We start from the raw sequence: 23,038 nt of genomic DNA, 5'->3' as shown, positions 1-23,038 counted from the left end.
ATATATATGGACGACATTCTAGTCGCGTCGCATGACTTTGAAACCCACCTTGAGATTCTGAAGGAAATATTGTATGTGTTAAGAGTGAACGGGCTATGCCTGAAGCTGACGAAATGCCGTTTTGCGTATAGGGAACTAGAGTACTTGGGCTACTTAGCCAATTCTGCCGGGATCACGCCTAAACCAGCTCATATTCAGGCGATACGGGATTTGCCAATTCCAAGGGATGGCAAGGAATTAGAGCGTTGCCTAGGCCTATTCTCATACTTCCGCCGATTTGTATCAGGTTTCGCTAAGATTGCGTGTCCGCTGTCCCGATTGTTAAGAAAAGATACCCCTTATGTCTTCTCCGAGGAATGCCTTGAAGCATTCCGAACACTGAAGTTGAAATTGATCGAATCCCCCGTGTTATCTATTTACAACCCGAAGTCTGAAACAGAGTTACAATGCGATGCTAGTTCAATTGGTTTCGGAGCAGTGCTCCTCCAGAAACAAACAGACGGTAAATTACACCCAGTGTCCTACTTCTCTAAGATGGCCTCCGCCGCTGAATCGAAACTACACAGTTATGAGCTAGAGACGTTAGCTATCGTGTATTCCTTAAAACGTTTTGAGACATACCTTAAGTTCATCCCGTTCAAAATCGTGACCGATTGTAATTCCCTTGCGCTGACACTGAGAAATGGTGGACATTCCGCCAAGATTGCTCGCTGGGCCCTGCTGTTGGAAAACTATAACTACACGATTGTTCACCGTTCGGGGGTTGGTATGCCCCATGCTGATGCGCTAAGCAGAATAGAAACTGCCGCCTACGTTGACGATATAAACCTCGACTTCCAACTGCAGTTAACCCAGAACCGGGACCCTGAGATTGTCAAACTCCGAGATGAGTTAGAGAAATATGAGATAGCGGATTTCGAACTGCGAGATGGAGTAGTGTACCGCCTGTCCTCGACGAGTGTACCCCTACTTTTTGTCCCTTCCGAAATGATAAATCATGTCATACGAGAAGCTTGGCCATATGGCCACGGAGAAATGTTGTGCACAGATCAAGAAGCATTACTGGTTCCCGTGTATGAAGTCTTATGTTAACAATTACATTAAAAATTGCCTCAAGTGTATCTACTACTCCGCGTCCGCTTCGGACCACCGTGTCACGCTACATAGTATACCAAAAGTGCCCCTTCCGTTTGATACCGTCCATATTGACCATTTGGGCCCCCTTCCGTCCATACGTTCTAAGAAAAAGTATCTTCTGGTTGTCATTGACGCTTTCACTAAATTTGTGAAGCTGTACCCTGCCGCCACGACTAATTCACGTGAAGTATGCCAGACATTAGAATCTCAGTATTTCGCAAATTACAGTAGACCCCGCCGAATCATCAGCGATCGAGGTACCTGCTTTACTTCCTCCGAGTTTGAAGAATTTCTGAAGGCCAATAATATAATTCATGTGCTGAATGCCACTGCCTCACCCCGGGCCAACGGCCAAGTCGAGCGGGTTAACCGTGTGTTGGGCCCCATGTTGGGTAAACTGACGGAACCTGTGGACCACGCAGATTGGGTCCAACATCTGCCGAACATAGAGTTTGCATTGAATAACTCCGTCCACTCCACAACCAAATTTGCCGCTTCCGTACTTCTATTCGGTGTTGAACAACGAGGTGTGGTAGTAGATGAACTAACCGAACGGTTGGGTGAGAGAACGGAGGAGGTCGATGCCTCAAAGGTAGACGACCGGAGATTAGCCTTCCGTAACATTGTTAAGTCCCAAGAATATAATTCGGAATATTATTCGAAGCATCACCTCCCTGCCGTTAGTTTTGAGGAGGGGGATTTCGTAGTTATTAAGAATGTGGATACTTCGGCAGGCACAAACAAAAAGCTTATCAGGCGGTATCGTGGTCCGTATGTGGTTCATAAAAAACTTCCGAATGACCGATATGTTATCCGGGATGTAGAGGGCTCCCAAATCACCCAACTACCATATGATGGGGTCCTAGAAGCCTCCAAATTAAAGCTATGGGTTGCCCCTGATCAAGATTGCACTTCTGAAAGCCAAACAAAGGCGACACCAGCCACTTAAGATTCTTATTTACCCCCCTTCGTTGTTAACAATTGGAATCGAGGTCGATTCCTCGTCAGGACGGCAGAGTTGTAAGATTCCAATTATTTACAAAGTCTGTTAAATGCTCATGTATATACCGAAAACCAGTATTGTAGTATCGATTGTTAGTGATAAGTATCGATTGTTAGTGATAAGTATCGATTGTTAGTACTAAGTATCGATTGTTAGCGATAAGTCTTCGATAGGTTGAGAGACGGCGTCTCTCTTCTCTTCCGGCGACGCAACGAGCAAGTTGCATCTGCGCAGAAAACCAAAGATTAAATCCGAGAAATATAAATTAATCGTTATCATTTTTACCCAATAATTAGGTGTTTACAATGACATCAAAATTTTTTTTAAGATTCCTTTATCTGTGCACCTGTGACCTAAAAATGTCAATTCGTGCATAAAAAATGAACATTTTTCTGGATGTAATTTGAGATTGTGTTTTCTTCAGAGTTTGAAAACATCTGTTAAATTTTTATCATATGTTGTTCAAAACAACCAATAACGATTAAATCATCCAAATAAAGGAAAGCTTGCGAAGGCTCAAGGCCTGAGAATGCTATTGTCATCATTCTCTGAAATGAATTAGGCGCTATTTTTAAACCAAATGGTGATCGCGTAAAGCGATATGAACCATTGCTTGTTGGAAAACACATAATATTTCTTGAGTTTTTCTCAAGTTCAATTTGGTGGAAACCTGACATTAAATCAAGGCATGAGAAATATTTAGCTCGACCCAATTGATAAGGAATATTATCAATTCTAGGGAGTGAGAATTAATCTGACAGCGATTTCTTATTTATTTGGCGAGGGTCAATTACTAATCGCCATTTTTTCTCTTTAGAGCCCAGATATAGATATAGATATAGATATAGATATAGATATAGATATAGATATAGATATAGATATAGATATAGATATAGATATAGATATAGATATAGATATAGATATAGATATAGATATAGATATAGATATAGATATAGATATAGATATAGATATAGATATAGATATAGATATAGATATAGATATAGATATAGATATAGATATAGATATAGATATAGATATAGATATAGATATAGATATAGATATAGATATAGATATAGATATAGATATAGATATAGATATAGATATAGATATAGATATAGATATAGATATAGATATAGATATAGATATAGATATAGATATAGATATAGATATAGATATAGATATAGATATAGATATAGATATAGATATAGATATAGATATAGATATAGATATAGATATAGATATAGATATAGATATAGATATAGATATAGATATAGATATAGATATAGATATAGATATAGATATAGATATAGATATAGATATAGATATAGATATAGATATAGATATAGATATAGATATAGATATAGATATAGATATAGATATAGATATAGATATAGATATAGATATAGATATAGATATAGATATAGATATAGATATAGATATAGATATAGATATAGATATAGATATAGATATAGATATAGATATAGATATAGATATAGATATAGATATAGATATAGATATAGATATAGATATAGATATAGATATAGATATAGATATAGATATAGATATAGATATAGATATAGATATAGATATAGATATAGATATAGATATAGATATAGATATAGATATAGATATAGATATAGATATAGATATAGATATAGATATAGATATAGATATAGATATAGATATAGATATAGATATAGATATAGATATAGATATAGATATAGATATAGATATAGATATAGATATAGATATAGATATAGATATAGATATAGATATAGATATAGATATAGATATAGATATAGATATAGATATAGATATAGATATAGATATAGATATAGATATAGATATAGATATAGATATAGATATAGATATAGATATAGATATAGATATAGATATAGATATAGATATAGATATAGATATAGATATAGATATAGATATAGATATAGATATAGATATAGATATAGATATAGATATAGATATAGATATAGATATAGATATAGATATAGATATAGATATAGATATAGATATAGATATAGATATAGATATAGATATAGATATAGATATAGATATAGATATAGATATAGATATAGATATAGATATAGATATAGATATAGATATAGATATAGATATAGATATATATATGTACTAGACATCTGCATGAATACATTGTGAATACTGAACAGTGAGTTATGATTATTTGTTTATTGCAAGCAAAATTTAATGGAAGCATTAAAAATAAATAAAAATAATAAGGAAAATAAATTAAAAAATCAGAATGGCATATTCAAGAAAAAGATAGCCAATATAGTTTTTATTATTACAAATTTATTTCAGAAAATTACTCATTATTTAAAACTTGAACATTTGAATAATTATTGAATATTAAAGGATTGCCCATTATTTACTGTCCATTCAGTTGCTAGCTTATTGCACATCTTTTTTGATTCAACATCGACAAAACTTCACCATGGTTGCGTTTACGACTCTTTGCCATTACGTAGCATTTGTGCTTTACTAAATTCGATGTGCTTTTGTTTATACACATTTTTACATGTATTACACACCACTACGTCAGGTTTTTCTAAGCCGTTATTTGCTTCGACCTCTTTTAAGAGATGGTTTAAGTTCATTAGCCAATAACTTTAATTTAATGTTGGCGGCGTACTATTTAAAATGAGTTCCTGCATTTGAACTCTCCAACGATGAGTACTGCTTGAATATTTGAATTTATGAAAAAATACTTGAAGCAAAAAAAAGGCGATATTTACATATGTAGATACATACATACAGACAAACACAGTTATACGTGAGACTTTGCGGCTTTATACATAATTAACCTTGCAAAAACAATTACAAAGGCGAAACAAACACAATTATGTATTAAAATAACAAATTTGTTTGTAATTTATTTATATATTTATAGTCTGAATTGAACCGAAATTGCAAATTACGGACAATTCTAAAGTCTAGCTATAGCTACTAGGCCTTAAGCTAATTTGTAATTTAAAATTAATCACTAATATACAATTTTATTTTAACAAAAACTTACGCTATTAGATTGCTCTAATAGAAATAATTACTAAGTTGCAAACCCCCAGCTGGACCAAAAATCACCGTCAACGCCTCTAAAACTACACCGGAGGTATTCTTCGCCAAGGCTGTTAGATCATCTAACATGTCTGCTACATACAGTCCTAGTGTATCCTTCGATAGTGTGCTCCGAACTGGACAGACGGAGCCCGCAAAAGAGACCCCGTCACTCCACCATCTACAGAATCCGCAACCTAGCGCGCCAGAGCTTGGCCAGCAAACTCCAAGTGGCTTAGAAGCCCTATTGATCTCACTCAATGAAAACATGACCACTTTTATGACGTTCATGCAAAACTGTATGCAAGAACTGATATATAGATATAGATATAGATATAGATATAGATATAGATATAGATATAGATATAGATATAGATATAGATATAGATATAGATATAGATATAGATATAGATATAGATATAGATATAGATATAGATATAGATATAGATATAGATATAGATATAGATATAGATATAGATATAGATATAGATATAGATATAGATATAGATATAGATATAGATATAGATATAGATATAGATATAGATATAGATATAGATATAGATATAGATATAGATATAGATATAGATATAGATATAGATATAGATATAGATATAGATATAGATATAGATATAGATATAGATATAGATATAGATATAGATATAGATATAGATATAGATATAGATATAGATATAGATATAGATATAGATATAGATATAGATATAGATATAGATATAGATATAGATATAGATATAGATATAGATATAGATATAGATATAGATATAGATATAGATATAGATATAGATATAGATATAGATATAGATATAGATATAGATATAGATATAGATATAGATATAGATATAGATATAGATATAGATATAGATATAGATATAGATATAGATATAGATATAGATATAGATATAGATATAGATATAGATATAGATATAGATATAGATATAGATATAGATATAGATATAGATATAGATATAGATATAGATATAGATATAGATATAGATATAGATATAGATATAGATATAGATATAGATATAGATATAGATATAGATATAGATATAGATATAGATATAGATATAGATATAGATATAGATATAGATATAGATATAGATATAGATATAGATATAGATATAGATATAGATATAGATATAGATATAGATATAGATATAGATATAGATATAGATATAGATATAGATATAGATATAGATATAGATATAGATATAGATATAGATATAGATATAGATATAGATATAGATATAGATATAGATATAGATATAGATATAGATATAGATATAGATATAGATATAGATATAGATATAGATATAGATATAGATATAGATATAGATATAGATATAGATATAGATATAGATATAGATATAGATATAGATATAGATATAGATATAGATATAGATATAGTGAATAGGGATTCCGGAGGAGAAGAATAACCCAATCTTCATTCGTTGAATTCAAAATATGAACTGATTTTATTAACACAAGTATTGAGTTTATATAGGGAATCTTAGGCTCTAGGAGGTAACAATTGTTCTTAAAATATCTTATCCTAATGAGACTCAAACCCAAGATTTCGGGGGTTGAAAATTATTATTATTTTGGGCACGGCTTCGGCCACTTGACATCCTGCCGTTGTGATCTTTTGGGTTAGTTTAGAATTTCAAGTGTTTTTCTACAATGTGTGTGGCTGATTGTAATTCTAGTCATATGCTAGATTACTTGTTTGTGACAAAAGTACAGTTGTATTATGTTTTCTTTAGTGCATCTGATTTGGTGAAGCCGCTTCAGATGAACACGATGTTTATTCTTAAACATTCTGCAAAGGGCCGCCAAATGTGACGTTTTGGATTTTATTCTTATTTAGTTGCCCTAAACAAATTATTATTATTAATATTATTTTTAGTAAGATTACTGTTGTTAAAGAAGCATGACGAGCTACATAAGAGAAGTTAACCCTAGCAAATCAATGTTTGTATCATTTTCCAAATTGGTTTATTAATATCGCCCGATGTTTAACAATTTTTGCTTCGGGATATCTACCCACTCCTGATGTGTATTACTGTGCTGACTTCTAGCCTTTTTATATGGTGGAGACTTTAAAGACCAACTACTTTTACCTCTAGGCTTAAACCAATGTGGCTTTTGCTGGTATTTGAATTCTGAGTGGTTATTCGGATTAAGTGTTGTCCCTTTTTGTAATACAGCCTCGGACAATTTGTTACCCGAATTTATTTTAACACTATTTCTTAGATAATCATTATTTAATTTAACGTTTGCCATCTGAATATTTTCATTTTGTACTGGCTCTGGGATATATACCTTTTCTTCCCCAGATTTTACTTTACCTCCGAACTGAGGTCCTGCCGGGGGCCATAAACTTCTTTCTTTCACCTCAGCTTTTATCTTACCTCTAAGGTGAGGTTCTGCCGGGGCCCGACAGGTTATTTCTTTTTTTGTTTCGTTGTTGAGTCTGTTTGGACTTGTGTTGTATTTATTTTCACATTTACCTTTTTTCTTCTCCCAACGCTTTTTAAAACCTGTAACATCTATTGTTGGTGCCACTACAGATATATTCATTTTTGATTTGGTGCATCCCGAGACGATCCAACCAAATTTAGTATTTTGACCTAGTAGGCCATTTATCTTTCTAACTCCCCCTTTTAAGATTTGGGTATAGACGTCTACCCCTATTATCATGTCAACCCTACCAGGTTTATTAAAGGTGGGGTCAGCAAGTACGTAGGAATGCCATTTTGACATATCCACATTTGCTATTTTTAACGGAAGAGCTTTCATTAACTTTGGCAAAACAATTGCCTCAACCTTAAGAAGATTATCCCGTGGATTCCGCGTCTTCACATCTATTTTTACTTTATATTTTGATTTTTTGGCTTTTACTAAGGACACGCCACTTATTTTTGTATATTGTTTAATTTTACGTAACTTTAATATTTGAGCGGCTTCTTCAGATAATATAGTACTCTGACAACCACTATCAACCAAAGCTCTTAATATTTCAAACCCTCCATTTATTTTTTTAACTTGTATTAGGGCTGTGGTCAACAATTTTTGTTGTGCCGTTACACAGGTATTAACGCTCTCCTGATTTTCTTCATAATGGAGTAACGTATGGTGTCCTCTGCTGCAAAATGAGCAGACCATTTCATTATTGCATCTCTTGTTGCTTGAATGCTTCAAGCATCGTGTGCACAATTGTACTTTTTTTGCTATTTCCAGCCTTTCTATAGGTGTTAGCGCTTTAAACTTATAGCACTGAAGTGCGTTATGCCAGGGGGCTTTGCAGATCGGACAACTGTCTTTAAACCCCACAGCCGACGTGTTTTGTAAAGGTTTTTTCTCTTCCTTTCTCACGGCACTTAGCGAGCAATATCTTTGCTCCAAGAATTCCATGACATCCGATAGCAATTGTATTTGCCTTGTTTTTCTAATCTGACTCTCATACAACTGTAGAGTCTCTCTGTCAAATTTCCGAAGTATGTGTTGAGCGAGTATTACGTCAACTTCATCGGACAAATTTGCTTTGATTTTAATTAAGTGTATTGACTCATTAATTATGTCAATCACTCCTTTTATACTCTTTGCGGATTCATTGTTGATCATCGGTAAATCAACGATCCGATTTAATTGTTCGGAAAATACCCTCCGATTATTTTCATACCGCTTGGTTAACAGTTCCCAAGCGGCACTATAATTGTCAGCTGAACCTGACAATAGATGAGCTACCATGCTCCTTGCTTCGCCCTTTAACGCGGATTTTAAATAATTAAATTTAAGAGCAAGACTTAAATCTTCTCTTTTTTCAATTAATTCTGTAAATAACTCCACAAACAGGTCCCATTCTCTAGCCTCTCCAGCAAATGTGGGCACCTGAATCTTTGGCAACACCGGTAATTCGCCCCTCACGGTAACATTCTCACTCTTACAATTTTCTTTATTGTTCAATTTCATTTCTAACACTGATAGAGAATTCCGGACATCGAATTCTAAATCATCCATAGTATTCTTAAATCTTTCATTACTTGTCAGTACCTGGCACGCCTGAACTTTCTCCCATAAATAATTGATCTTATTAACATACACTATGCATGTCTCATTGCCTGTTGAATTGTCTAAAGTGTGTAAATCTTTGACTATTCTATCCAAATATTCCTGGAGCTGTTGGACTCTATCCATAAATATCTCCTGGTTAACCTTAGGGTTTTCATTACTGGAGGTCGCATTCCCGCGCGACTCTCCTATGCTATCATCAACTATCTCTGACATGTTTGCCTCCGCTTCAACGCACACCGACTTACTAGTGCCTGGTTTTTCTGACTCTCCTATGGCTATAATTTTGGCAACTATCGTTAATGCTTTTTCATGTATTTTATTTCTGAAATAATCATGATCTAAATTTGGAGCAGTCTCAATCAATTTTTTGTTATTAGGTATCCATTGATTCCTTATCTCTTTTACTTCCTCTACAACTTTGTTAGTTATGCTTCTAGGATCTAGTGCTTCCAACTGCCTTAACCTGGTATGTAACCCTGCCTGCTTCTCTAACACTTTTGCAGCCTTATTTGTGAACATTTTTGTCTTAGAGGATATCGATTTAATTTATAATGATAATATTAAAATATGTAGGTTGATGTAAGTACTTATGACTATTTTAATTTATATCTTATCTGATGATCCTGTTCGCTGCTGCTTGTCCGCCAATGGGTAGAGTTCGCCGTTTTATTTTTACTGTTTCGTCGCTCAGCTGCTGTTGTCCAGGGCCTATGGGCTCAGGCGGTACCGGTGCCGGATATCGCACCAGATTTCCTTATACTGGCACTTTTCCAGCCTCTTCTTTGCAACTATCTTGTTGCTCTGCTGCTGTTGGTAGTTGCCGACTTGCAACTACATATACTGCCAGCCACTTTTTTTTTCGATATTAGGGCTTCGAATACGCCACACACGAACTTTATATTGTTCTCTTTTTTTTTTTACCGCCGCCGAAATTATTGCAGTTGCTCGACTAGCCAAACTGCCTTTATATACTCGGTCGCACGCACTTTTTATTTATTAAGCAATATTTTGCTTTAATTTTATACTCTGTCTCTTACCACTGGTGGGGGAAAACAAGAGTTTTTTATTTTGCTACCTTTAGCTGGTCTAAGCATTTACACTTGCATTAGATCTCAAACTCTTAAGGAGCTGGTTGAACCTCTGAGTCTCTTACCACTGGTGGGGGAAAACTACAGAGTTCTTTCTTATTTTGCTACCTTTAGCTGGTCTTAGCATTTACACTTGCATAAGATCTCAAACTCTTAAGGAGCTGATTCATTCTCTGAGTCTCTTACCACTGGTGGGGGAAAACTACAGAGTTCCTTTTTCTCGAAGGACCAAAATGAATAGGGATTCCGGAGGAGAAGAATAACCCAATCTTCATTCGTTGAATTCAAAATATGAACTGATTTTATTAACACAAGTATTGAGTTTATATAGGGAATCTTAGGCTCTAGGAGGTAACAATTGTTCTTAAAATATCTTATCCTAATGAGACTCAAACCCAAGATTTCGGGGGTTGAAAATTATTATTATTTTGGGCACGGCTTCGGCCACTTGACATCCTGCCGTTGTGATCTTTTGGGTTAGTTTAGAATTTCAAGTGTTTTTCTACAATGTGTGTGGCTGATTGTAATTCTAGTCATATGCTAGATTACTTGTTTGTGACAAAAGTACAGTTGTATTATGTTTTCTTTAGTGCATCTGATTTGGTGAAGCCGCTTCAGATGAACACGATGTTTATTCTTAAACATATAGATATAGATATAGATATAGATATAGATATAGATATAGATATAGATATAGATATAGATATAGATATAGATATAGATATAGATATAGATATAGATATAGATATAGATATAGATATAGATATAGATATAGATATAGATATAGATATAGATATAGATATAGATATAGATATAGATATAGATATAGATATAGATATAGATATAGATATAGATATAGATATAGATATAGATATAGATATAGATATAGATATAGATATAGATATAGATATAGATATAGATATAGATATAGATATAGATATAGATATAGATATAGATATAGATATAGATATAGATATAGATATAGATATAGATATAGATATAGATATAGATATAGATATAGATATAGATATAGATATAGATATAGATATAGATATAGATATAGATATAGATATAGATATAGATATAGATATAGATATAGATATAGATATAGATATAGATATAGATATAGATATAGATATAGATATAGATATAGATATAGATATAGATATAGATATAGATATAGATATAGATATAGATATAGATATAGATATAGATATAGATATAGATATAGATATAGATATAGATATAGATATAGATATAGATATAGATATAGATATAGATATAGATATAGATATAGATATAGATATAGATATAGATATAGATATAGATATAGATATAGATATAGATATAGATATAGATATAGATATAGATATAGATATAGATATAGATATAGATATAGATATAGATATAGATATAGATATAGATATAGATATAGATATAGATATAGATATAGATATAGATATAGATATAGATATAGATATAGATATAGATATAGATATAGATATAGATATAGATATAGTGAATAGGGATTCCGGAGGAGAAGAATAACCCAATCTTCATTCGTTGAATTCAAAATATGAACTGATTTTATTAACACAAGTATTGAGTTTATATAGGGAATCTTAGGCTCTAGGAGGTAAAAATTGTTCTTAAAATATCTTATCCTAATGAGACTCAAACCCAAGATTTCGGGGGTTGAAAATTATTATTATTTTGGGCACGGCTTCGGCCACTTGACATCCTGCCGTTGTGATCTTTTGGGTTAGTTTAGAATTTCAAGTGTTTTTCTACAATGTGTGTGGCTGATTGTAATTCTAGTCATATGCTAGATTACTTGTTTGTGACAAAAGTACAGTTGTATTATGTTTTCTTTAGTGCATCTGATTTGGTGAAGCCGCTTCAGATGAACACGATGTTTATTCTTAAACATTCTGCAAAGGGCCGCCAAATGTGACGTTTTGGATTTTATTCTTATTTAGTTGCCCTAAACAAATTATTATTATTAATATTATTTTTAGTAAGATTACTGTTGTTAAAGAAGCATGACGAGCTACATAAGAGAAGTTAACCCTAGCAAATCAATGTTTGTATCATTTTCCAAATTGGTTTATTAATATCGCCCGATGTTTAACAATTTTTGCTTCGGGATATCTACCCACTCCTGATGTGTATTACTGTGCTGACTTCTAGCCTTTTTATATGGTGGAGACTTTAAAGACCAACTACTTTTACCTCTAGGCTTAAACCAATGTGGCTTTTGCTGGTATTTGAATTCTGAGTGGTTATTCGGATTAAGTGTTGTCCCTTTTTGTAATACAGCCTCGGACAATTTGTTACCCGAATTTATTTTAACACTATTTCTTAGATAATCATTATTTAATTTAACGTTTGCCATCTGAATATTTTCATTTTGTACTGGCTCTGGGATATATACCTTTTCTTCCCCAGATTTTACTTTACCTCCGAACTGAGGTCCTGCCGGGGGCCATAAACTTCTTTCTTTCACCTCAGCTTTTATCTTACCTCTAAGGTGAGGTTCTGCCGGGGCCCGACAGGTTATTTCTTTTTTTGTTTCGTTGTTGAGTCTGTTTGGACTTGTGTTGTATTTATTTTCACATTTACCTTTTTTCTTCTCCCAACGCTTTTTAAAACCTGTAACATCTATTGTTGGTGCCACTACAGATATATTCATTTTTGATTTGGTGCATCCCGAGACGATCCAACCAAATTTAGTATTTTGACCTAGTAGGCCATTTATCTTTCTAACTCCCCCTTTTAAGATTTGGGTATAGACGTCTACCCCTATTATCATGTCAACCCTACCAGGTTTATTAAAGGTGGGGTCAGCAAGTACGTAGGAATGCCATTTTGACATATCCACATTTGCTATTTTTAACGGAAGAGCTTTCATTAACTTTGGCAAAACAATTGCCTCAACCTTAAGAAGATTATCCCGTGGATTCCGCGTCTTCACATCTATTTTTACTTTATATTTTGATTTTTTGGCTTTTACTAAGGACACGCCACTTATTTTTGTATATTGTTTAATTTTACGTAACTTTAATATTTGAGCGGCTTCTTCAGATAATATAGTACTCTGACAACCACTATCAACCAAAGCTCTTAATATTTCAAACCCTCCATTTATTTTTTTAACTTGTATTAGGGCTGTGGTCAACAATTTTTGTTGTGCCGTTACACAGGTATTAACGCTCTCCTGATTTTCTTCATAATGGAGTAACGTATGGTGTCCTCTGCTGCAAAATGAGCAGACCATTTCATTATTGCATCTCTTGTTGCTTGAATGCTTCAAGCATCGTGTGCACAATTGTACTTTTTTTGCTTTTTCCAGCCTTTCTATAGGTGTTAGCGCTTTAAACTTATAGCACTGAAGTGCGTTATGCCAGGGGCCTTTGCAGATCGGACAACTGTCTTTAAACGCCACAGCCGACGTTTTTTCTAATGATTTTTTCTCTTCCTTTCTCACGGCACTTAGCGAGCAATATCTTTGCTCCAAGAATTCCATGACATCCGATAGCAATTGTATTTGCCTTGTTTTTCTAATCTGACTCTCATACAACTGTAGAGTCTCTCTGTCAAATTTCCGAAGTATGTGTTGAGCGAGTATTACGTCAACTTCATCGGACAAATTTGCTTTGATTTTAATTAAGTGTATTGACTCATTAATTGTGTCAATCACTCCTTTTACACTTTTTGCGGATTCATTGTTGATCATCGGTAAATCAACGATCCGATTTAATTGTTCGGAAAATACCCTGCGATTATTTTCATACCGCTTGGTTAACAGTTCCCAAGCGGCACTATAATTGTCAGCTGAACCTGACAATAGATGAGCTACCATGCTCCTTGCTTCGCCCTTTAACGCTGATTTTAAATAATTAAACTTGAGAGCAATACTTAAATCTTCTCTTTTTTCAATTAATTCTGTAAATAACTCCACAAACAGGTCCCATTCTCTAGCCTCTCCAGCAAATGTGGGTACCTGAATCTTGGGCAACACCGGTAATTCGCCTCTCACGGTAACATTCTCACTCTTACAATTTTCTTTATTGTTCAATTTCATTTCTAGCATTGACAATGAATTTCGGACATCAAATTGTAAATCATCCATAATATTCTTTAATTTTGCATCACTTGTTATTACTTGACATGCCTGTACTTTCTCCCACAAATAGTTAATTTTATTAATATATAATGTCCATGTCCCATTGCCTGTTGACTTCAACTCTACTACCTCCAAATATTCCTGGAGCTGTCGGACTCTATCCATAAATATCTCCTGGTTAAGCTTAGGGTTTTCATTACTGGAGGTCGCATTCCCGCGCGACTCTCCTATGCTATCATCAACTATCTCTGACATGTTTGCCTCCGCTTCAACGCACACCGACTTACTAGTGCCTGGTTTTTCTGACTCTCCTATGGCTATAATTTTGGCAACTATCGTTAATGCTTCTTCATGTATTTTATTTCTGAAATAATCATGATCTAAATTTGGAGCAGTCTCAATCAATTTTTTGTTATTAGGTATCCATTGATTCCTTATCTCTTTTACTTCCTCTACAACTTTGTTAGTTATGCTTCTAGGATCTAGTGCTTCCAACTGCCTTAACCTGGTATGTAACCCTGCCTGCTTCTCTAACACTTTTGCAGCCTTATTTGTGAAAAGAAATATTAGAAAACGTGAAACTTAAACTGTGCCAAATTTGATAACTTACTTTTAACGCGATTGCTTTCAAATTAAACATTTGTTAGTTTAAGATATCTGTTAATGATAAGATATCTGTTAAGATATCTGTTAATGTCCCATAGGAACGATCGGTGGAAAACGGTGACTTTGATCAATATCTTCGTTATTTCCTATGATTGTAGGCGATTCTTTCGCAAACATAAGCCTTTTTAGATAAAACATTCTTCCAGATTGATGGCTAATAGGTAAGGAAAGAATTACCACAAAAGTTGCAAGGGTATACAAACATTGACGCGGTCTAAGTTAGCCCCGGCCTTCTGGTTCCTATTCTCTATAATGACATTATTATTATACTCTTGCAGAGGGTATTATAAAATTGGTCAGATGTTTGTCACGCACAGAAGGAGACGTTTCCGACTCCATAAAGTATACATATATATTCTTGATCAACATGAGAAGCTGTGCTTTTTGTTATCTGGAGTAGATCAAGTATGAAAATTGTCAGGATCGGACCACTATATCAAATAGATCTAGAAGAAACATTTTGAAAAAAATTTCATATAATTTGGAGTATCCCCATGAAATGCTAATATGATAGTATTCGATACCAAAGTTTCAATCCGATCGGATAAATAGAACACAAGTTACAGTCAATATTAATCGGTTCAATCGCTGCTTGCTGCCTACTACGTCATCATTAAATCAACAGAGCACATGCATGCACACACAGACGCAACGCTACATAAACTGTATGTGTATGCGAGCGTTGCTTTGCTCAGGGAATGAGGGAATGGGAGAAGAAGAAGAACAAATTGTAGTATGACAAGTAAAATTGTTTTGTTTGTGTTTTGATGAATTGAGTTGCAGAAAACAAATTTTGAACATATAAATTTATGATTGCCAAGGACTTGAAGGGTATATAAACTTCGGCATAGCGGAATTTAACTTCTTTGATATTTTTTCACTATACTAATAACCTCAAATTTCCAAAGCATATCGTAGAGTTTCGGTTATTGTCATGGGTGATCTTGTGTGTTTTGTCGTTTTCGACGTCATATTGAATTGGATCTTCATGGAATGTAGACAGTATAGCTTCTTTTTCTTCATCGTATTGGATGGGGGTCACCGGTTTGAGTAGCGCTTGTCTTAAAGATTTTAAAGTTTTATTGCCCATATTTTTAAAAGTATGTATTGAAATTGATTCAATGATGTTTTTGCTCGGTGCCACTTTTAGTTGGCTGATTTTAGATACCCCGGCTTGCCATTCAAACCTTTTGAAAAACTGACCTATATCGAGAATTCCATTGGAGTATAAATCGCTAACATTAATTCTTGCTACAACTGTTTTGCCATGCTTCAATAAACATGTGGAATCTGTTATTCGCAACTTTTTTTCAGGACTTTTTTGTTTTTGACAATTAGATCAATTATTGTTATACTTGACAGGGCGTCTGCCACAAAATTATCTTTACCTCTCATACCCTTCTAATTCGAGTCGCATGCGTGTTAATTTAGAACTTAGAAGGTCTGTGATCAGTTTTAACTGTAAAGTGTGTGCCATAAATATATGGTCGAAAATGTGTTACTGCCCAATGTATTGCTGCTAATTCTTGTTCTGTAGTACTCTTATTGCTTTCACCTTTAGTGAATCCTCATGATGCATATGCAACTGGGAGTTGGAGTCCATTATAGTTTTAGGTTATAACTGCTCCACATGCGTTTTTGCTTGCATCCGTGACTATGCAAAATTCTTTGCTAAAATCTGGGTACTGTAATAAATTTGGTTCAACAAGTTTCTTTTTGAGATACTGCAATGCTTTTTCACACTCTGTTGTCCATTCAAATGGGACATTCTTTTTACATAATCTCGTTATGTGCCGTGAATATTCGGAAAAGTTTTTTTATAAAACGTCTATAGAAATTGCAAAATGCAACGAATCATCTAGCGCTGTCTGCGTCCGTAGGGACTGGATAATTATTGATGACATCAAATTTTTTTTTAAGATTCCTTTATCTGTGCACCTGTGACCTAAATATGTCACTTCGTGCATAAAAAATGAACATTTTTCTGGATGTAATTTGAGATTGTGTTTTCTTCAGAGTTTGAAAACATCTGTTAAATTTTTATCATATGTTGTTCAAAACAACCAATATCTATTAAATCATCCAAATAAAGGAAAGCTTTCGAAGGCTCAAGGCCTGAGAATGCTATTGTCATCATTCTCTGAAATGAATTAGGCGCTATTTTTAAACCAAATGGTAATCGCGTAAAGCGATATGAACCATTGATTGTTGGAAAACACTTAATATTTCTTGAGTTTTTCTCAAGTTCAATTTGGTGGAAACCTGACATTAAATCAAGGCATGAGAAATATTTAGCTCGACCCAATTGATAAGGAATATTATCAATTCTAGGGAGTGAGAATTAATCTGACAGCGATTTCTTATTTATTTGGCGATGGTCAATTTCTAATCGCCATTTTTTTCTCTTTAGAGCCCAGAAGAGCTTTCTTCGGGACTAATAAAAGTGGGTTATCACCATATAGGTGATACAGACGGTTCAACAATATTTTGTTCATTTAAGTTTCCAACTTGACGCTGGATTTCTTCTATTTGGCTATGCGGACATCCATAATATTTTACATATACTGGCTCATCATCATTAAGTCTCAAGTCTCAAGTGCCGGTTATTTTCAACTTCAACTGCTATATCTTCCTGGTCGCCTTTGGTTTTTTCTACAAGTTTCAATGCTGTTTTGAAACGATTCAATGTTAATTTTTTTCCATCGAATTCAGGGACTGAGGAGGAAACCTGCTTCACATATTCCTTGTCCAAGGCTACCTGGTTAGTCATTGTAACTTCTGTATTCTCGTCGCGTGTTTCGATGTCACTATCTATATCAGTTTCTGTGTTGATCATTGGTTTAGACTCACCTAAATCTTCCAACTCGTTTTCGTTGAATTTAGCGAGGTTTTTGGATCTTATGGTATTTTTATTACAATATTTTTAAGTCCCCACGAAAAGAACTCTCCACACTTCGCTCCAAGCGGGGCTTGATTCCCCTCTTTTAGTTTAAGCTAGAGTTACTTGAATTATACCTTTGAATACAAATATACTAGTGAAAGAAAAGTCTCTGCCCGTCTCCAATTTTTGACGGAAGAGAAGAAAAGGAAAAATTCATTTAGCTGCCCCAACCGACTAGGAAGTTCAGCTCCACTACCTAAATATTGGACCTTCGAGCCGGATACCGAGATCATCTCGAACATTTTGCATCAGTGGAATTTCATACATATTTCAAGCTAAGTAATTTTTTTCCAAATCATATGTATAAATTAAGATGTTGATGTTAAAGGAGAGATAATTTTGTTCCCCAATTTTTCATACACATATACAAGTTAGGAGTTTCCATTTCCCTTATAGGTGAATTTTTACCATTTCCTTCCTTAGGAACAAGGATTGGACTTGGGAAACTCTGGGTTTTTTATAGTGAGACACAACACAACACTTGATTTAGAACGTTATAAGATTTTATTTAGTTGTAGTTGATTTAGTTAATTCTACATCTAAACTAAGACTGCCCGCTCTGTCGAGCGTGGTCCCTTAAATATACCCTGAGATGCCCTATAGGCGCTGGCCGCGGCGTCATGCCGTTGGCAGCGGCGTTGGGATCGTCTCCAAAGTGAGTCGCCTCTGCGAATTCTGCTCTTCGGCGAATTCTGCTTATCGGCAATATTCAAAGAACGGCTAGGCTAGGTGATACAAAAGTGCTTATGCTAGAAAAGGGAAGTGAAGTGTCTAGTGTGACCCAACATGGGTCGTCTTGGTCACATATCTGCTTGGGTCGCATAAACACTAGGAAATATAAGTTGCTTACTTGGCTAAGCGTGTTAAGTGTTTACAGGAAATGAAAGATATGGGTTTCTTAGTTGACTAAAGTGAGAAGTGATATAGGTCGCGATGCACTTAGGTCATACGCGTGTGTGTGGTCTGTTAGTGTATCTAGAATATGTAGGGGTGTGTGTGTGGTCAAGGGTTAGTGTTACTTAGATCGAGGGAGTGTATTTTACCCGATACTCGTTCAGGCGTTTATGGTAGAGTGTGCCGATCGAGTGGTCCGGCTTGTAAAGGGAAAGGCGTCCCAGGGGTGCTTGTTGTGTGAGAGGAGGAGAAAGTTGCCTCGTGTGAGGATGGGTGTGCTAACTCCTACCCCCTCAAAAATCGACGTCCCGGAGATCCTTTGTACCTATGGGCGGCGATCTTGGGGGAGGGTGGTGTTTCTGGTTTTTGGAGCACCTTCTTCAGAATCCATCCCATGGAGATGGCAAGGAGTACAAAGATTAACGCGCAACTGGCCGTGATGGTGGTCCCTTTTGTTAGAGTGTCGAGGCGGGGTAAATTGTTTATGTGCAAATTGTGAATGTATTCCACATTTAACCTGTGCCCTTCGTTTATGACTTCTGACAAAGTGGATGGTATTGCCACCATTCTTGTAATCGTCTGGCTGTTGAAGGTTTTATTACCAATTGTCACTGATTCGTTTGAGAATTGAATGACAAAGGTACCGCTTAGATCCGCCGTTTGCAACGCCGTTTGTCATCTTCCCTATAAAGTTGCTCGTGAATATGGTGCCATCTTCCAGCAATTCGATGGGGCTTGCCGTGTTGGTTATTGAATGGCATTTTGCGGTTCCTCCCTTTATCAGTCTTGGCAGGCAGGAATCCTCATCCAAGTGGGTGAGGTCTGATTCCTTACAAATGGTGATATTGCCTGTTCACGCCACCGGGTGAACAGCAGTGAGCGGCGAAGAGCAGTGAGCGGTGAGGAGTGAGGAGGGTTTTTTGATCCTCGGCATCTACGGTCACACCAGGAGGAGTGACTCGGTTTTTTCCAATGGGCACCGCCATTATTCTGAATCGAGCTTTTCACCCGAACACCCGTTCTTTTGCCTTTACGATTTGTCAATTTTTTCAACCCGAACCATTTTCGTGTGTGTCGGGCTCTCTGTGAATATTTAATAAAACATAAGTTGATTTAACCGAAGTTTTCGCACGTTTTTAATTTACCACCCGCTCACCATACCTAGAAGAAATCGGCACCCGCCAACTACTTGTATTTGATTTGGATCCTTCCGCCCCTCCACGAACATTGGTCCTTCGAGCCGGATATCCTTCCGCTCCTCCAGCTTGCATCGGCGGAATTCCTGATAAGTACAAAATTTCATTATTCATTTCATTTCCATACTACTAAAAGTGTGAGGTTTTCCCGCTTCTCCAATCCTACGACCTACACACTTTTACATATTGTATGTACATACCTGACCTGTTCCAAGGTTACATGGTAGTTCCTAATCCTTAGCGTGATTGTCCAACGTTCTCGTTTTACATTCCACGAGTATCCATTTTTTATTTATGTTTTTTCCTCGCACTCGTCCAAATCCACCTCTTTTTTTTACATATGCATTCACATGTACATGTATGTAATTTCCACAGCTGTTTGCCAAATCCGCGTAAAAGTTTAAAAAACAAAAAAAATTATTAAAGTGTTATAAAAACTAGGAAAAAATAATAATCAAAGTGTTTACCGCGTTTTCTTATGTGTTGGAATAATTACTTTTAATGCCAAACTTATTTCCGCACGCGCGTATCTACGTACATACATACATCGTCACCTGTTGATGTACGCGCATATGTACATATCCATATACATATAATCCCTTCGCACATTTACCACGACACAAAAGGCAAAAAAAAAAAAAAAAAAAATATTCTTTTTAAAATAGCACTTAACGTATGCATCGCGATTTCTTGCGCGTTCGAATTAGGTGCGAAATTAATTTCCTCACGCGCGTCTTTGGATACCGGTGCACTTGCTTACATACGTACATACATAAATGCTTACATAGTCATTCATTGCACATACATATGTACATATCCACAACACATAATACATTTCGGTGTCGCGCATTGATTTAACACAACCCCACATCTAATTAAATTACAATTACTTACGTTTTTTTTTGTTGTTGTGAACAACGCGTGTGCATACATATCTATATACTCACCTGTGTACTTATGCATGTACGTACATACATAGATCAAAGCATCTGTCCATATGCATTGATCGGTTGTTTTGTTTGCGCACAACACTCGCGGTGTGTAAAAGCGTTCTTTTGTTCTTGGTTTTTCCGCACAACCACAAAAAATTATTAACATAATTAAACAACAAAATCAAAAACCAAATATATAAACAGCGGCCGACAGCTGTTTTCGGAGTAGTGGTGACACGTGAGTCGAGTCGTGATATCGATAGGCGGGTCAAGCGCGCCAAATTCAAATCACATTATTTCCGATTCTCCTTTTTCGCCTAATTATAAATCCGCCCATATTTATAAATAAATACATATATATTTTTTCCAGCACTATCGGGTCCATATTTATATATCCGCCCATATTTATATTTTTCCAGAACTATCGGGCCCATATTTATATATCCGTCCATATTTATAAATTATATATACAATTTTTTCCGGCCATTATTCTGCGCACATATATATATCCAGATCCAGATTTATATAAAAACGTATTTTCTTTTTTATCCTATACATCTTTATTTATATATTTCATCCGTGTTTTGTTTTATACGTACTCCCATCGGTAATTTTCAATCCGCATTCGTGCGTTCGTATATTATTCCGCATCTATCCCCATTAAAGGGGCTTCGTTTCCGAGCCACACGCGAGAAAATCCTCCCGCAATCCTGCGGTGCACAGTGAGGAAGTTCTTGCGTCCCCATACAGTCCACTTCTCACTTCCAAAACAAAAAAAAAAAGACGCTCACAAACGCGGTGTTCATCGGTAAGGTCGTCCCCTGAGTATGTCCACGGAGCCGTCCAAGACTGCGCCGAAGTCCAACAGTCTTTCGTCTCCCTCTGCAACTCCGGAGAAGGTTCGGCCTCCGACAACTCCGGTGACCGTGAAGCGTACGGATATTTCGCGCAAGTTCTCGTCAGTTCGCAGCCGCAGCGAATCCCCAAGGTCCCGTCCGTCTTCGTCCAGCTTACCTGAGGGTCGTAGATTCTCGGTTAAAGACTCGAGGGAACACAAAGGTCGTTCCAAGCTTTCAACCCAGACCCAGATTCCGCACGTTGTTGTGACGCACTGTTCTGACGCTCCCGTCACCCGATCCGTATCACAACAGCGTAGAGAACACTCCAGAATGTCCCTCTCCGATTTCGTTCTAGCGTGCGACGCATTGACTCTGTTTGAAGCTCGCGAGAGTGAAGCTCTAACTTCTGAAGTGCCCTTGTTTTCCATTAAAATGCACTTAGAGCAGCTCAAATCCCTTTGGTCAACTGTCGAGATGGAATACTCCCGTTGTCACAAGGCCTTGACAATCCAAGCCGACGAGGAAAGCTTGGCAAACATAAGCCACATCAAGGCGAAGCACGAATCCGCTTACGCGGCGTATGTGCGATGTGGGACGTTGTTCGGAGAACGCATCGAACAGCTCTCGGCACAGATGACGACTCTTAGGCGTCAGCCAACCGCTCCGTCGGGGCCACCGGGGCATAGAGTTCCTCCGTGTGAGGTAGAGACATTTGATGGCGACAGCCTAGCATGGCCCACATTCCGCGATTTGTTCGCCGCCATTTATATCGCCAATCCGTATTTGTCACAAGTGGAGAAGCTCTATCACTTGAAAGCCAAGATGCGAGGGGAAGCGAGAACCATCGTGGCTAAGTCCCCCCTGACGAATGAGGGTTTCCAGGCCGCGTGGGAGAACCTCACCGCACGGTACGAAAATAGCCGTCTGCTTGTCATGACTCAAGCCAGACAACTCCTTCAGATTCCCGCGGTGGCACAAGAATCGGGCAAATCCTTGCGAGAGCTGCAGACCGCGTTTCAAGGGTGTCTTACAGCACT

The 23,038-nt window shown here is 35.9% G+C and overlaps 1 long non-coding RNA gene across 1 annotated transcript; it reads right to left on the bottom strand.

The window, feature by feature from the left end:
- Nucleotides 1–20,252: 20,252 nt before the first annotated feature.
- On the bottom strand, nt 20,253–21,290 carry LOC137572516 (uncharacterized). The gene is made up of 3 exons (XR_011031684.1): nt 21,178–21,290; nt 20,431–20,605; nt 20,253–20,316 (listed from the first exon to the last, which is right to left on the bottom strand). It is a non-coding gene; the product is annotated as an uncharacterized lncRNA (long non-coding RNA).
- Nucleotides 21,291–23,038: the final 1,748 nt, after the last annotated feature.

This window comes from Drosophila tropicalis, unplaced genomic scaffold (assembly GCF_018151085.1).
Source record: "Drosophila tropicalis isolate 14030-0801.00 unplaced genomic scaffold, ASM1815108v1 contig_377, whole genome shotgun sequence".
Taxonomy (NCBI): Eukaryota; Metazoa; Arthropoda; class Insecta; order Diptera; family Drosophilidae; genus Drosophila; species Drosophila tropicalis.
This window is presented reverse-complemented; position numbering and strand designations above follow the sequence as displayed.